Below are 14,364 nucleotides of genomic sequence, written 5' to 3' on the forward strand. Positions count from 1 at the left end.
ATACAAGACTTTCAGGTTTATCTTTTAGGTGAATAATGTGTTGCAGTTGTAGTATTTCAGAGAATTCAGAGATCCCAAGTTAATTTGCTCTAAAGTGATTAAGGGAACGACTAAACTGTCTGACTCCCAATGAAGAGCCTAAGTAGTGAATAAACTGATAATTACTACTTGTGTGATAATAAAAAATTCTATAATTGAAACCTTCTTTTATCCTTCTGGCTTTGAATTCAAAGTCAAAACCCGGTGCTCTGAAAGAAACAGCTAGACACTTAGTGAGATACTGGCATGCTGTGACTGTTACAGTATTGTATGTTTTAGTTCAACCCAAGTTAATTACTTCATTGTTGGCTTAAAGACATTGGGGACATGACTCTATAACATTTCAGGTTCCCTTCATGAGTGTGGCTTGTGGGTTTTTGGTCGTTTTTTTTTGGTAGTGACTCTATGGGTTGCTTTTGTGGTTTCTGCAATTACCCTTTTATTTTTAAGTTACTTTGCACTTTTATGTTTTTTGTTCATTCAGCAGTAAGTATAAAATAAATCCTTTATTACCCTTATCTTCTCTTCCAGACTTTAGGTTTTGTTTAGATAGACTACTTTATCTTCTTGTATGTTCTTTCTTTCACTTACTCCAGGCTGATGTCTCAGAACATAGATATTATCACCTATTACTGTGGAGTTTGTTTTTTTTTTTCCTTTGCCTTGCATGTATCCATGAACTATTTTATGAAAACTATATTAAATCTGTTCATCTTATTAAGTGCTTTAACTTAACTGCATAGAATTATCTTCAGTTGATGTTGTTTTGAATGCTGTATTTTGTTGCTCAAATTCTTGATGAAGTATGGTTCTGCTTGCTGAAATTTAAATATGAAATTGCATTTTGTTTTACTATAGTTCTTGTTTTGTACTTGGTTTTACTCAAGTGCAATAAAGTTCCTCCTGAAGTAATTTAACCTTCATATTATTTTTTTTGAGGTTTAATTGATTATGACTGATATTGAGCAATACGTCCTATAAAACTTGTTAATGATGAAGATTATCTTTGTGTTTAGAAATGAGTAGTCACATGATACCACACTTGCAATGTGAGACCCATCTGAGATGAATGGGATCTCAGCTGGATGATCATCTTGGTAGCTGACTGTTGACAGAAGGTTGTTTTTTTTGGTGTGTTTTTAAATTTTTTTCTTGGTGCTTTCTCCAATGGGCAGTATAAATATTACTTTAGGACTTAAAACATTTAGCAGTGTTGATTTGTTTTGCAGGTAGTTTTTTCCTACTGAGAGAAAAATACTGGTTTACAGAATATTTTTTTCTAATTTTGGGTTTAGTCTGTGTCGTTCTATCAAATGAACAATGTTTAAGGAGTAGATCATTTGTTTTCAGTGATGTTGATGTAATACTTACTAGTTAGATTTATTAATCATGACTGATACTTTAAATGCAGTAATCTGTTTAATGGATTTTCTTTGACGAACTATCGCCATACCACTGTTCAAGCCTTGCTGCTGAGTGCAGGTGTATATTTGACTTTCATCTGAAACAAAACCCCATGTGTTTGCCATCAACAATGATGCTTTGCATTTCAGACATCTTTCTCCAAAGTCTTTTGTTCTTACGTAGTCTTACCTAGCCCTAGAACATTTCATTATACCTAAAGTATACAATATAGCCTATTTCTCTGAGTCTTTTACATAAGAGATGATAAAGGTGCTGAAACACTGAACTATTTTGCTAATTTATTGGGCACAGAAGAAATTGAGTTCTTGAAGTATATTGATTAAATATCTTTCTACCACACAAGCAAGATGACAATACACCAGAGAACTGTTGCATTCCTTTTTGAATTTCTCTGTGATTCTTGCTTTTTTTTGTCCTTGCAGTCAAGGAGTAAATTGGGAACCACTGGTAAGGTTTTGAACATTGTAGGAATATGATAATTAAACTTACATCACGTATCTTACAAGTTTTTTAAGTATTTTAGTGAAAGAAGAGTTATAATCACAGAAATAATAAATTAGAAATAAATTTTGGGATGTCAAACAATAGTTTAGAATTTTTTAAGGAGAAAAATAAAAAGTATTAACTAAATGGTGATTTATCCCAGTTTAAGAAGATAATTTTACTAAATAACAGTTGAGATTTCTGAAATAAGTAACTGGACTTTGGAAGTCATTGTTACACATAAAACCTTTTTTTAACCTCACATTTTCTGTTTGACATTTCTAAATCAGGCCTGGGCAAGTGAATGTTAGCTACAAAACTAATATTTACTTCACTGCATTATTTGTGCTGCACTATGCTATATATCTTTTTGCAAAAGGTTTGTAAAAAAGATTAGGCATGTGTATAAAGAATTTCCTGCACTGTTAGAGCAGTGTAAGGTAATTCTTTTTTTGTATGACAAAGATTGAGGAGGAAATTTTCTGTAGGACAAGTCTCACACTTTAACCATCTGCAGTATTTTTCTGTCTGAAACACCTAATATTCAACACTTGTGTCCATTGATTCATATAGCAGTTACTTTTCTTTTACGTTTTGTCATCTTCACTTTTTTGATGATCCCAGATTTTGTTGTCAGCCAGATTTAAAAATTTTAACTCTTGTTTTCTTCTTAATGCAAACATGTTGGCATTTGGTTTGTCTGTTTTTGTCAAATATTTATCTCCTTGTCGTGGTTTGAACTCAGCTGGTAGCTAATCACCATGCAGCCAGTTGCTTACTCCCCCCCCCAGTGAAATAGGGGAGGGACAAAAAAGGGAGAATTTGTAGGTTGAATAAAAAACCAGTTTAGTGATAGTAACAAAACAACATTAACAATAGTAAGCCCAAATGGGTAATATACAATGCAGTTGCTCACCACCCGGTGACCGGTATGCAGCCGGCCCCCAGCAGCGATCCCGACTGCACCAAAGGTCCCGCCGCGCCGACTGGAAGCAGCAATGAGAGAGCATGTGTCTCCTTCATATACTGAGCATGATGCCACATGATATGGAATACTCCAATGACTGATCCGGCCCAGCCCTCCAGCTGTGCTCCATCTCAGCCCAAGGAAAGTTAACTTGGTCCTGCCTGAAACCAGGACATTCCTCAAATTTTTTGACAAGTAGAAACACCATGTACTATTATCTCCATTCATGCTTGCAGTAACTTCTTTCTCTCTGAAATTTTACTTCAAAACTCGGTCCACTGCATATTCTTTACAATACATCTCACCTGTCATTTAGATATTCACTGTATCAGTATATCCAATGACTCTTATCCAAATACAAGTTTAGCTATGTTCTTACTTGTCTTAATCCCTGTTACAGCATTGATGGTTTATTTTTTCCTTGTATTCCACTGTTGATTATGAGCTCGTTGCTGGTTTTTATCCATCTTTCTCATGTAAGTAAATTTTCTACATTTTTTTTGTATTTCATTTTCCTTCTCACCGTTTCTCTCTAGAGGTAAAAGTTCCTTATCTTGATTGTGTGAAATTCTTAAAAGTCGGTCTCTTTCAAAACTGCATGGTACAAAGAACTGGTCCTTTCTGTGTATTAAATTCTCAATTGCTTCTTCCAAAGACCAAGGCCTACTAGCCTTGAGTGTATTTATCAGCCCTGTTGTGTCCATTCACTGAAGCCCTGACAACTGCACTGCCTCTGTTTTATCTCATACTTCCATGAAATGCTGGACAATTTCCTGCCAAAGGTTAAAGAGTTTCTCATATTTGCTTGCACATAATTATATTGTCCCCTGTTCTAGCTATTGTTTGGTGATCTTGAGTTTCAGCTTTCTTTTGACTTTAATAGTTTTGTCTGGGTGACATAGCACGATGTCTGTCTTGACACATGTTGCATGGTCATCAATGTTCCAGTTACAGCTGAGACAGAAACCAATATGCATAGCTGTTTTAGCTGTGTCGTTGGTTGGGTTTTGTTTGTTTTTTCCCTGTTAGTATAACTCTCAGGCTATTGTATGGCTTTGCACGAGCAACAAGGCCTTTCTCTGTCTATGTGAGCTAAGCTAACATCTAACATTGCTTCAGTTCTACTCCATTGCAGTACGTTTTTCATTTGTATTCCAGGTACTGACAGTGTTCTGGCATGAGTCCACTGTTGACTCACCTGGGGACAGCCCTGCTTTTCTTATCTCTTGCTTAGGCCATCTAAAGCCCCCATTTGGCTGCCAAGTGAAGATGCTGATAATTTCAGAAAAAATAATATTCATTTAGATATTCTCTTGAGAGAAGCTTAAAAGGAGAAACACCACCATGGGTTATCTTAAGTATAAAGAACAGGTAAAATAAAGGGATTTGCACCATGGAGATACAATTCAACTTTACAGGAAAAGAACTTAGGGATGTCAAAGCAAAATATGGGTATGTTGAAGAAACAGAAGCTAAAAGTTTCTAGATCAGCTGGTTTATTGGGAAACATGACTTGTAGACTAGTTTTTCAACAAGAATTTCTATGAACCTTTTTTGATGACAGATTGTCTTCTAAATAAATAGGAAGTCCAAGTTAAATGCTATTCTGAGTTTGGGTTAACAGTTATGTAGGACTTTTGGAAAATAAGAACAAAAAATACAATAGAGATCACTTGCTCAAATACAGCATAATTAAGAATGTGATCCGATAATGCAGTGGTATTAATTTTAGGTGAGAAAGGTTAGGGCCTTTTAAGAAATGTAGTGTGAGAAAAGAAATAATATGTGCTTATTTGAGAGACTGCTGGAGAGTTGAAAACTAATCATTGTTCATTATAATTGTTTTTTAATAAAGCTATAATAGATATGTGTGAGTCAACATTTGTTCAGTGCTTTTTGAATGTAAAATATTCAAGTACTAAAGATTATCTTCTATTATTGTTCATTTGTATTAATTAGATCTGAGTCTGAGTTTTTTTCTCTGAGATATTAAAATTGTAAGGGTCAGGAAGCACTGATAAGGGCATCTTATTGCTTGCTTGTTTGAAGTAAACTTTCTTCTAAGTTGAAGGATAAATACAAAAGAGAAGTTTACAGTAATCTAAAGCTTTTCAGTTTCAGATTTGTATGGTAAATAACCATAGAAAAAAACCTCTCAGTGTGAGATCTTACAGAGAAAGAAACATGATTTTTACTTATAAAATTTTGATGTAAATTGATTTTTACCTGCTCAGTCTCTTAGAGATTTAATTCACTTGTGCTGTCATACTCACATTCTTCTGAGTGTACCACCATGTGCCTGTCCAAGCAGTCTAGTCAGGATTGCTGATGTGCAGCACTGAGGACAAGGGACTCTCAACACCATATTATGTCCCTGTGGTGGTTTTTGATGGGTGACAGCAAGCTTTCTTGTACAGATCTTTTATATGATTTGAAGTCATCAGTTGCCATGAGGCTGTCTTTATCTCAGAATCTCCTAACTTCAGCTTCTTGTAAATCTTGGCCAGGTTGCTGCCCACTGTTTTCTTTCCCTTGTTTGGAATCTGTTTAAAATACATGCTTAAAGTTTGCTGGTGAGCTAATGGGAAAAGGAGTAATCATAGAATATCTTGAGTTGGAAGGGACCCATAATGATCATAGAGTCCAACTCCCTGCTCCTTGCAAGACTACCTAAAACTGAAACATATGACTAAGAGTGTTGTCCAGCTGCTCTTTGAGCTCTGACAGGCTTGGTGCCATGACCACTTCCCTGGGGAGCCTGTTCCAGTGACCGACCACCCTCTCAATGAAGAACCTTTTCCTAATGTCCGACCTGAACTTCCCCTGACACAGCTTCATTCCATTTCCTCATGTCCTATCACTGGTCACCAGAGAGAGAGTCAGCATCTCCCCCTCCACTGCCCCCCTTCAGGAATTGTTGACTGTGATGAGGTCACCCCTCAGCCTTCTCTACTCTAAGCTGAACAAACCAAGTGACTTCAGCCACTCCTGGTAAGTCTTGCCTTTGAGACCTTTCACCATCTTGCTTGTGCTTCTCTGGACACACTCAAACAGTTTGATGTCCTTCTTGTATTGAGGTGCCCAAAACTGCACACAGTATTCGAGGTGGAGCCGCACCAGTGCAGTGTAGAGTGGGACAGTCACCTCCCTTGACCAGCTAGTGATGCTGTGCTTGATGCACCCCAGGACACGGTTGGCCCTTTTGGCTGCCAGGGCACACTGTTGACTTATATTAACCTTGCTACTGTAACCTGCTAGGAATGGTGTTCTGAGAAGAAATACAGCTCATTCCGTTGACCCTTGTGCTGCTGTGTCTTCTGCTGCTTACACACACATATTTCTGTTAAAGAATGATACAGCAGGAAGAGATCACATCGACCTAATGATGTAGCCAGAGTAAAAAGGGCTTTTGTGAATGTCTATCCTGAATACAGGAAGTGCCACCGAGAAAAAGATGTTGAACTCTTTTTACTCACTTTTAAAAAGCTGCCCACCAAGACACATGCACTTGAAAAAGATCTTGTTGACAGACAACTCTCCTTTTTATTTGTGGAGTTAATAAGCTGATTGAAAGAATGTGGGAATGATAAATACACATCTTAAGTATTTCAGATATGTTGACATTTCAAACAATATTTTCTTAGGGGGGTGGTTGGATACACTATCTTTGGGTTGGAAGCATCATACTTCAGATTACAGTAACCATGCTTTTGTTATGATGCTCTGTTGTGACTGACCCTTAAATAGCTGGGTACCTCTTTTTACTAAAGGTTTTTTGACAACTGTAGATTGCTTAATGAGAATTAAAAATATTTTAGGAACATCAGTGACTCAAGCATTAAATGGCAGTGATGTAGAGTTAAAGTCTAGTTGACAGAGCAGTTCTGATAAGGAACAGTGGATTGTAATGGATCAGAAGTCAGACATGTATCAGATGTGTCCTCATTTTGCAGCCAGTAAACATAAGTGAGACTGAAATGTAGAAGTACGAATATAGCCTGTAAAAATTCTGCATTTTCCTCTGTTCACCACTGCTGAAGTCCCAGCTAGAATATTACATTCAGATTGGAGGTGTTTAGTGCATTGATTATAAATGTGTGGATCAAAACGGAGACTCTGGAGTGGTGTTCCTCAGAGATTATTACTGAGACCAGCGATGTTTAATGTCTTTGTTGGTGACATGGACAGTGGGATTGAGTGCACCCTCAGCAAGTTTTCCGAAGGCACCAAGCTGTGTGGTGTGGTCAACACGCTGCAGGGAAGGCAAACCTCATGAAGTTCAGCAAGGCCAAGTGCAAGGTCCTGCACATGGGTCAGGGCAATCCCAAACACAAACACAGGCTGGACAAGGAATGGATTGAGAGCAGCCCTGAGGAGAAGGACCTGGGGGTGTTGGTTGATGAGAAACTCAGCATGACCTGGCAATGTGCGCTCACAGCCCAGAAAGCCAACCTGATCCTGGGCTGCATCAAGATAAGTGTGGCCAGCAGTTGAGGGAGATGATTCTCCCCCTCTGCTCTGCTCTTGTGAGACCCCACTTGCAGTGCTGTGTTCAGCTCTGGGTCCCCCAGCATGAGAAGGACACGGACCTGTTGGAGCAAGTCCAGAGGAGGGCCACGAAGATGATCAAGGGGCTGGAGCACCTACCCTGTGAGGACAGGCTGATGAAAGAGTTGGGGTTGTTCAGCCTGGAGAAGTGTGGGAGAGGAGCAATGCCACAGAGAAGAGAAGGCTCTGGGGAGACCTTACAGCAGCCTTCCAGTACTTAAAGGGGGCCTGCAAGAAAGATGGAGAGGGACTTTTTACAAGGGCATGTAGTGATAGGACAAGGAGTAATGGATTTAAACTTAATGAGGGTAGCTTTAGATTAAATGTTAGGATGACTGTTCTTCACTGTGAGGGTGGTGAGGCCCTGGAACAGGTTGCCCAGAGAAATTGTGGCTGCCCCCTCCCTGGCAGTGTTCAAGGCCAGGTTGGACGGGGCTTTGAGCATCCTGGTGTAGTGGAAGGTGTCCCTGCCTATGGCAGGGGGGTTGGAACTACGTGATCTTTAAGGTCCCTTCCAGCCCAAACCATTCTATGATTCTGTGACTAATGATGATAGTTACAGGAACATGTGATATGAAGAAATATTGTTTGTAAGTTCTTTAACTTAAGACCAAGGCAGACTGTTCTCAAAACATGTGTAGGAAAAGTGGAAAAGGGAAGGGAATAATTTATCATAAATACTGATGGTTGATATGGCAGTATGTAATAAGCTTACATTTTTGACAAAAAAGGTACAGATTAGATAATGGGAATATTTTTCTAATAGTGTGAATAACTAAACAATTCAACTAACTGACTAGGGAGACTATGGAGGTTGTAATCAAACATCTTTTTGAGCCATCACCCTTTTTTGGGTGACATAAATAGTTGATTCTCCCATAGGAAAGCAGAGTGGAGCAAAGGATGTTTCCCTGCTTGTTCACCAGGACATATACATACACTAACCTAAATGTCCAAATACAGTAGTGTTTCGGATAGTTTATGTCATCTAAACATTGCAATTAGTATGATATGACTACTTAATTACGTATTTTTAAGAACACCTTTCTGATGAAAATAAACACTTTGCGCCTAGGATATCATATCATAAATCTCAGTTAAAGCCTAGGTCATAGCATGATTTTTCTGATCTCTGCTTCTACTAAGCAAGTCGTGGGAATTCATCTCAAACTGGCATGGTGGATTTTATTAGGGGATTAATGATAAGGAATTGGTAACACAGAATGAGATCCTATTTTTCAAGTTAATGCTTACCTCAAGTTTTGTGCACACAAGTTATAATTTTAAATTCAGAAAAACAGGTTCTGGAATGACAAAGATTTACTGAATTCATCTGCGTTGACATTTTATGCTGAAAATACTTGAGGCAAATGTTGGATGGATTTGGTTTTTTTTCCTTAATCTTCAATATATTTCTATTTGAGAGGAAGCAAAATAATGGTTGATTAAAATAGCTTGTTGCAGGTGATGATTCAGAGAATGCTCATAGCTTTTACAGTTTGTATGAGGTCCTGAAATCCTTTATTCTTTTTGATCTATAAGCATTGTTTCGCATATGCAGTCCTTCATGTCCTTGGTGGCCTTTCCCTTTTTTTGTACTAAAATAATTCAGGGAATAATAGTGACCAAACCCATCCAAATTCAGTTCTCATCAATTTTTATATTGGTTTTGAATATTATTCAATATTTTGAAAACAACTTTCTGAATCATCTTGTATCCAACTATTTTTAGTAGTTGTGGGGGTGATAAATCACTAGATGACGTTTTAAGACTGTGTCTATATTAATCAACGAAAAAGCACTAGAGAATGCTTTTGGACATTGAACCTTAATTGTCCATAGTGCTAATGTATTAGAATAGACATGGACATGCTTTTGACCTGTGGAGAACTGTACTTTCCCAAACAATTTCTAGGCACAATTTGGGAGATGGCAAAAGAACTCATGAGCTGAGCATCCAGTCAGATAGTTGTGGACTCGAGAATAAGACAGAGGCAGATAGGTTTATTAAGGCAAGTTATCATGGTTACAGAATATGTCTCCCTTTTTTGTCATAGGGAAGCTGGGTACAAGCATGTCCCAGCTCTTCAGAACTTGAGTGTCTAGCAGGCATCCCTGCACCTATTGAGACTGACATCTCAAGTCATTTTTGGAGGCACAGAATGCATGACAGTGTTTGGTTCTGTATCAGGTGGCTCTAGATCTTTGGCCCCATCCTCCCCAGGTTATTCTGGGATGCAGTTTGTATAAATTAGTACCGGAATACTCAAAATATAATTGATTCTTAAGAGAGTTGCATGTTATTATGATAGGTTAGGCTTTCTTTGCTGTTCCAGCTAAGAATGTTCTGTAATTGTAGTTCCCCACCAACTCCCCAGCAGCACACATTCACCTCTCCCCACTCTCTTGCCCACACAGAAATACTAAGGCGTCAGGCCTATCCATGCCAACATATGTTAACTGCCTGTTGCACCAGGAACCGTTCCCAAAAGTAGTTCTGATTTGGTTATGCTACATGGAGGGAGCTGAATCCAGTAGTAAGCATGTAGACTCCTCAGTGCCTGTAATCCTTAGTGGTATAAAAAAGTCCTGGGAATATTTAATTTATTGATATGGTTTTAAATCCATAAATAAAATTCCATTATAAAATCGTAATTTTGACATTTTTTATAATCACTTTTGATGTAAAAAGTTGCTAATACTTGTCAGGATGCTATTAGTGGACAGTTGACCTTGGGTGTAGGTAACTACTAGCAGTCTCACACCTGAGAATAGTGTCTCAAGAGCCATGTGTGATAGCTCCTGCTTCATTTCTTTCCTTAAAACTTGAGATATTTGGAAATACGTTCCCATATTGTCTGTAAGTGGAAAAAAAAGAAAGAGATTTTTCCTTGATTGCTTTTATTTACTCAAAGATAAAATTGAGGGAATTATGAAATATTGTTTCGGAAATAACTAATGCCCAGACCTTGTGAAATACACTGATAGCTAACCAAATAAAATTTGGCAAGCAATCCTCATGTGACTTCACAGCTTGTTCGTTGATGGATGTGTTTTTAATGAGTTCGTACCAAAGGAAAAGATTTCACTAGAGTAAATTGAAGATTAGAGTGAGGCCTGATGAAGGCTAGTTTGTCTTAAATAATTCAGCAGACACTTAAAATGATCAATTCCATATTCAGCTGATGGTTTCACCTGTATGTCCTCACTGAGGATAACTCAGAACATGTTAATGTTTTTCACTGTTGTGTGGAAAATATCTTACCGTCACTATATCTGCCTTTCCTAATATTTGATGCTTGGGCCCAGCCATACCTAGGGACATTTGCTTAAAATCCTGAAGTGGTGAGATGTGTCTGTGCTGTGAGACATTTTGATTGTGTTAATTTCTGTCTGTAAACCTTACCTTCTTCTGTTGTCTTCTAGAGGTCATGTGAATCTGCTGCTCTGCCTTGTCAGTGTTCACTATCAGTAATTCCAGCCTTTCCAGGAGTGTTGCCAAGGATTAACTTTCTATTATATGACATCTATGACAGTTAAAAAATTTTTATGACAAATTGCAGTCAAGTTACTTATCTTGTTTAGAGGGAGAACATCCTTAAGTCTTGTAATGTTGGTGTCTTTCAAACCTTGAACCTGGATATGGTGGAGAACCAGGCTCCAGAAATATCTTCTGAAGGTAGCCATTGTGATCTGCACTGATCTGAGTGTTTGCAATTGCCATTGGATTGGATTAGATTATGTTACTTCTGTATCACTGAAAGATTGTGATGCTGAATCATAGAGGAATGTTCCCGTAAAAGATTCAGTACCGGCAGGTCTCACTCTTATCCCTGTTCAGTTCCGGTAAAACTATTTGGGTAGCTAATCTAAAGAATAGGCTGAAAAAAAATTGTCTTATTGTTGTCTGATGTTAATTCAGATGTCTGGAAGTGGTTGGTTGTTTCTTCTAGCACACACATAGGCTATCTCTTTCAGTTTTCTTCTTGGCAGATATCTCTACAGCTTCAGATCAATAAGGTTGTTTGTCTGAAGGGTCCTCATCTTTTTCTTCCAGACAGATTCCTCTAAATGTCTCAAGAGCCTGCCCTGAATCTGATTGATGCTTTTGCTTCACTATAAATGTAAGCAGTCCTCTAATGTTCATGTTCTGATTTGAACATCTTAGGAAAAACACTTCTGTTTTGAGTAAGGACCATGATCAGTACATGATCCTGCCATTTTGACTCTCAGCAATTTTAAGAATTTGTTGGAATTTAGCCACCTAAATTGTGTGAGTCATCCAAATGATTGGCTAATGTAGGGCGGCTGTGCTGAAAGAATCTTGAGGCTAGTCAGTACCTCTTAGATCCCTAGAGCTTGAAATTATTATGCAGATATTTCACCTGTTACAGCTTCAGCCTTCAGAGCTCAATGCAGCTCCTATGGAACCCAAGTGCTTTAGGATTTACTTTCGCTGTGATCATTTTATAGAACTGGGGAACAGGAGAGAAGACTATGCTACATATGAATGTGCTAGAGATCTGAACTTTTTTGAAATGGGTCACGTCTGTCACATTAAAGACATCATAATCACCTGCTATTGTGGTCCGTTACCACTGTGTATTGCTTAAATAATTATGTAGCATCAAATTCCACTTTTATGTTGGAGTTATTGTGCTGGTTCAACGTGATGGAAAGTACTACTAAACCTGCTGTCATGGTTTTCAGACATTCCCGTCCAGTCCTTGGTCATCTGTGTGTACTTTCATGGCCTGTATGTTGGGATATTCAAAGTAATATTGTAGACTGACTTTTCATTAGGAGGTGGATTCCTGGTAGTAGCCAGACAGAAGATGAGGCATTTATTTCAGTGCTAAGCTGATTAGATTTTTCCGTCTGGAATACAGGTAAATCTGTGTTACTTTTAGAAACTTTTCTCCATTTGGTTTGATATTATATTATTCTGTTTTAAATTCCTCAATGACTCTGCCCTTGACTTCTGGTGTAAATTGATTTATTTTTGCTATCTGGCTGAATTAGAGGTTTTACAGAGATTTTTACCTATATTAAACTCTTGACTTGGTTTCCCATGAGAAAAGCTTTTCAGTCTGGTGGCATCTGCTCCATATGTACCTTTTAATGAACAGAGCTTTTCTGACACCTGTTAGGCCTGCTAAAAATAGAAGAATTTGGGAAATTCAGACCCTCCCACTCTTGGATGATTCCTTTTTAGGAAAATATCTTTGTCTAAACTCAGCTTGGAAAAACAACAGCTGTCTCTGCATTCCATTCAGATCAAGATGACAGTAAATCTAATTGTATTTTTTGGATAAGACAAAAGAATCACCTCTTTCTTTTCATAGTAGAACATACATATCTGAATTTCAGCATGATAACTATAAACTCAGCTTATTTTGACAGCTGTGTTGTAGCCCCCACTGGCACTTTGGATGTATTTCATGACAGGTGACTTCTGGAGTATTCAAAAGGAGAGCACCTATTTCTGAGATCTGCAGACTGGCCTTGCCAGTCCATCTTTGTTGAACATAATGCCATGAAAAACAGTACCAGGAATCCTCTGCACTGTACATCAATGCACTGTCATCCACAAGACAAGAGAGCGTGCAGCTAGGAGATGATTGATAGGTGTTGTCCCTGTGTCACTTAGACTACACTCCCTTTTCCTCTGTCCTGAATATCCTTTAGGAAAATCTTGGATCTGCAAGAAATTAAGTCAGTGGTGCAAATTCAAGATGTTTATAATTCAAGCTGAAGAAGTAGAGAAGCAGGGTGTGCCCTCTATCAGTGCTAGTAAGGCTGAAAAGTCATCAGTTCAATTGTTAGCATGTACACATATCCACTTTGTAAGTATAAAGATCTGATTTCTCATAGGTAATTTTAATTTTGAGTTGGCAGTTTGGACTTTGTTATAATTTCTTTGGGAAAAAGAGTTTGTCAAATGTGAAGAAAGATGTGTTATTTCCACATAGTCGTAAAAACACCTCAACAAAAAAACTATTATTGTGATTGACAACACTGAAATAATGTTTGGTCTTTCCAGAATGATGGTGGTCTTTGCTAAGATTTGGGCATTTCAAATTGAGCAGGGTGTTCTTTTTTCTTCTTTAAGCGTGATAAAAGGTCCGTTAAGTATCAGTTATTCCTTACTTGAAAATTTTTTTTCTGCTTTTCAAGTGTCTGAGTCTAAAGATAAGTGTTAGGAATTCACACTTTTTAACTATGCACTCTGTTTCACTGATGCTGCAGTGTTGAAAACCATACATTTCCACAGGGGATACTCTTCCAGTTTACTCTTTTAGTTGGCTTGCCTGTAACCGATATTTTACTTTTTGGATGGGAACACTTTCAGGTGTGACAGCCTCGGCACTGTTGATCCTTTAAGGCAGGTATATTGTGAAACTGGAACCCTTGCAGTGTTTTTCTCTATGAGCTTGCGGTAAGAATGAATCACATTTCAGTGATCAAAATTTAATGTTAGTATAACTTCTGAGACATGTTCCTTTACTTGACATCGACAAAGCAGACAGTGAAAGCACACGTTTACCAGATATCACACTGTTGCAGGTGCCTTCTGATTTATGCTGTATTTGGGAGAAAAACTTCTCATTGCTGTCGGATAAACGACTGTGAGAACTACTATTGGATAGCTCAACTCAGTTGTCAATTCCCATTTGGACTTGCACATAGTGAGAATATTCTTGTGGACTTTTACTTGAAAAATAGAACAATTCGTTACCTATACTCTGAGTTCTCTGGCATGTGTAGTCTGCTCACTCTTTAGTTTTGTCCTTCAACTTCCCTTTTTAGTCATCTGGATTGTCTGTTTTCAGGATTCCCCTATAAGGACATAAGTAGACTTATGTACTTATATGCTGATTATAGAGAAGTATAGGGCATGA

At 38.0% G+C, this 14,364-nt stretch overlaps 1 protein-coding gene across 1 annotated transcript in view; it reads left to right on the forward strand.

Moving 5' to 3' along the window:
* Positions 1-14,364, forward strand: part of DIAPH3 (diaphanous related formin 3) — a 256,112-nt gene that overhangs the window by 124,976 nt on the left and 116,772 nt on the right. The window lies entirely within an intron of this gene.

Source organism: Strix uralensis, chromosome 2, assembly GCF_047716275.1.
Source record: "Strix uralensis isolate ZFMK-TIS-50842 chromosome 2, bStrUra1, whole genome shotgun sequence".
Lineage (NCBI taxonomy): Eukaryota > Metazoa > Chordata > Aves > Strigiformes > Strigidae > Strix > Strix uralensis.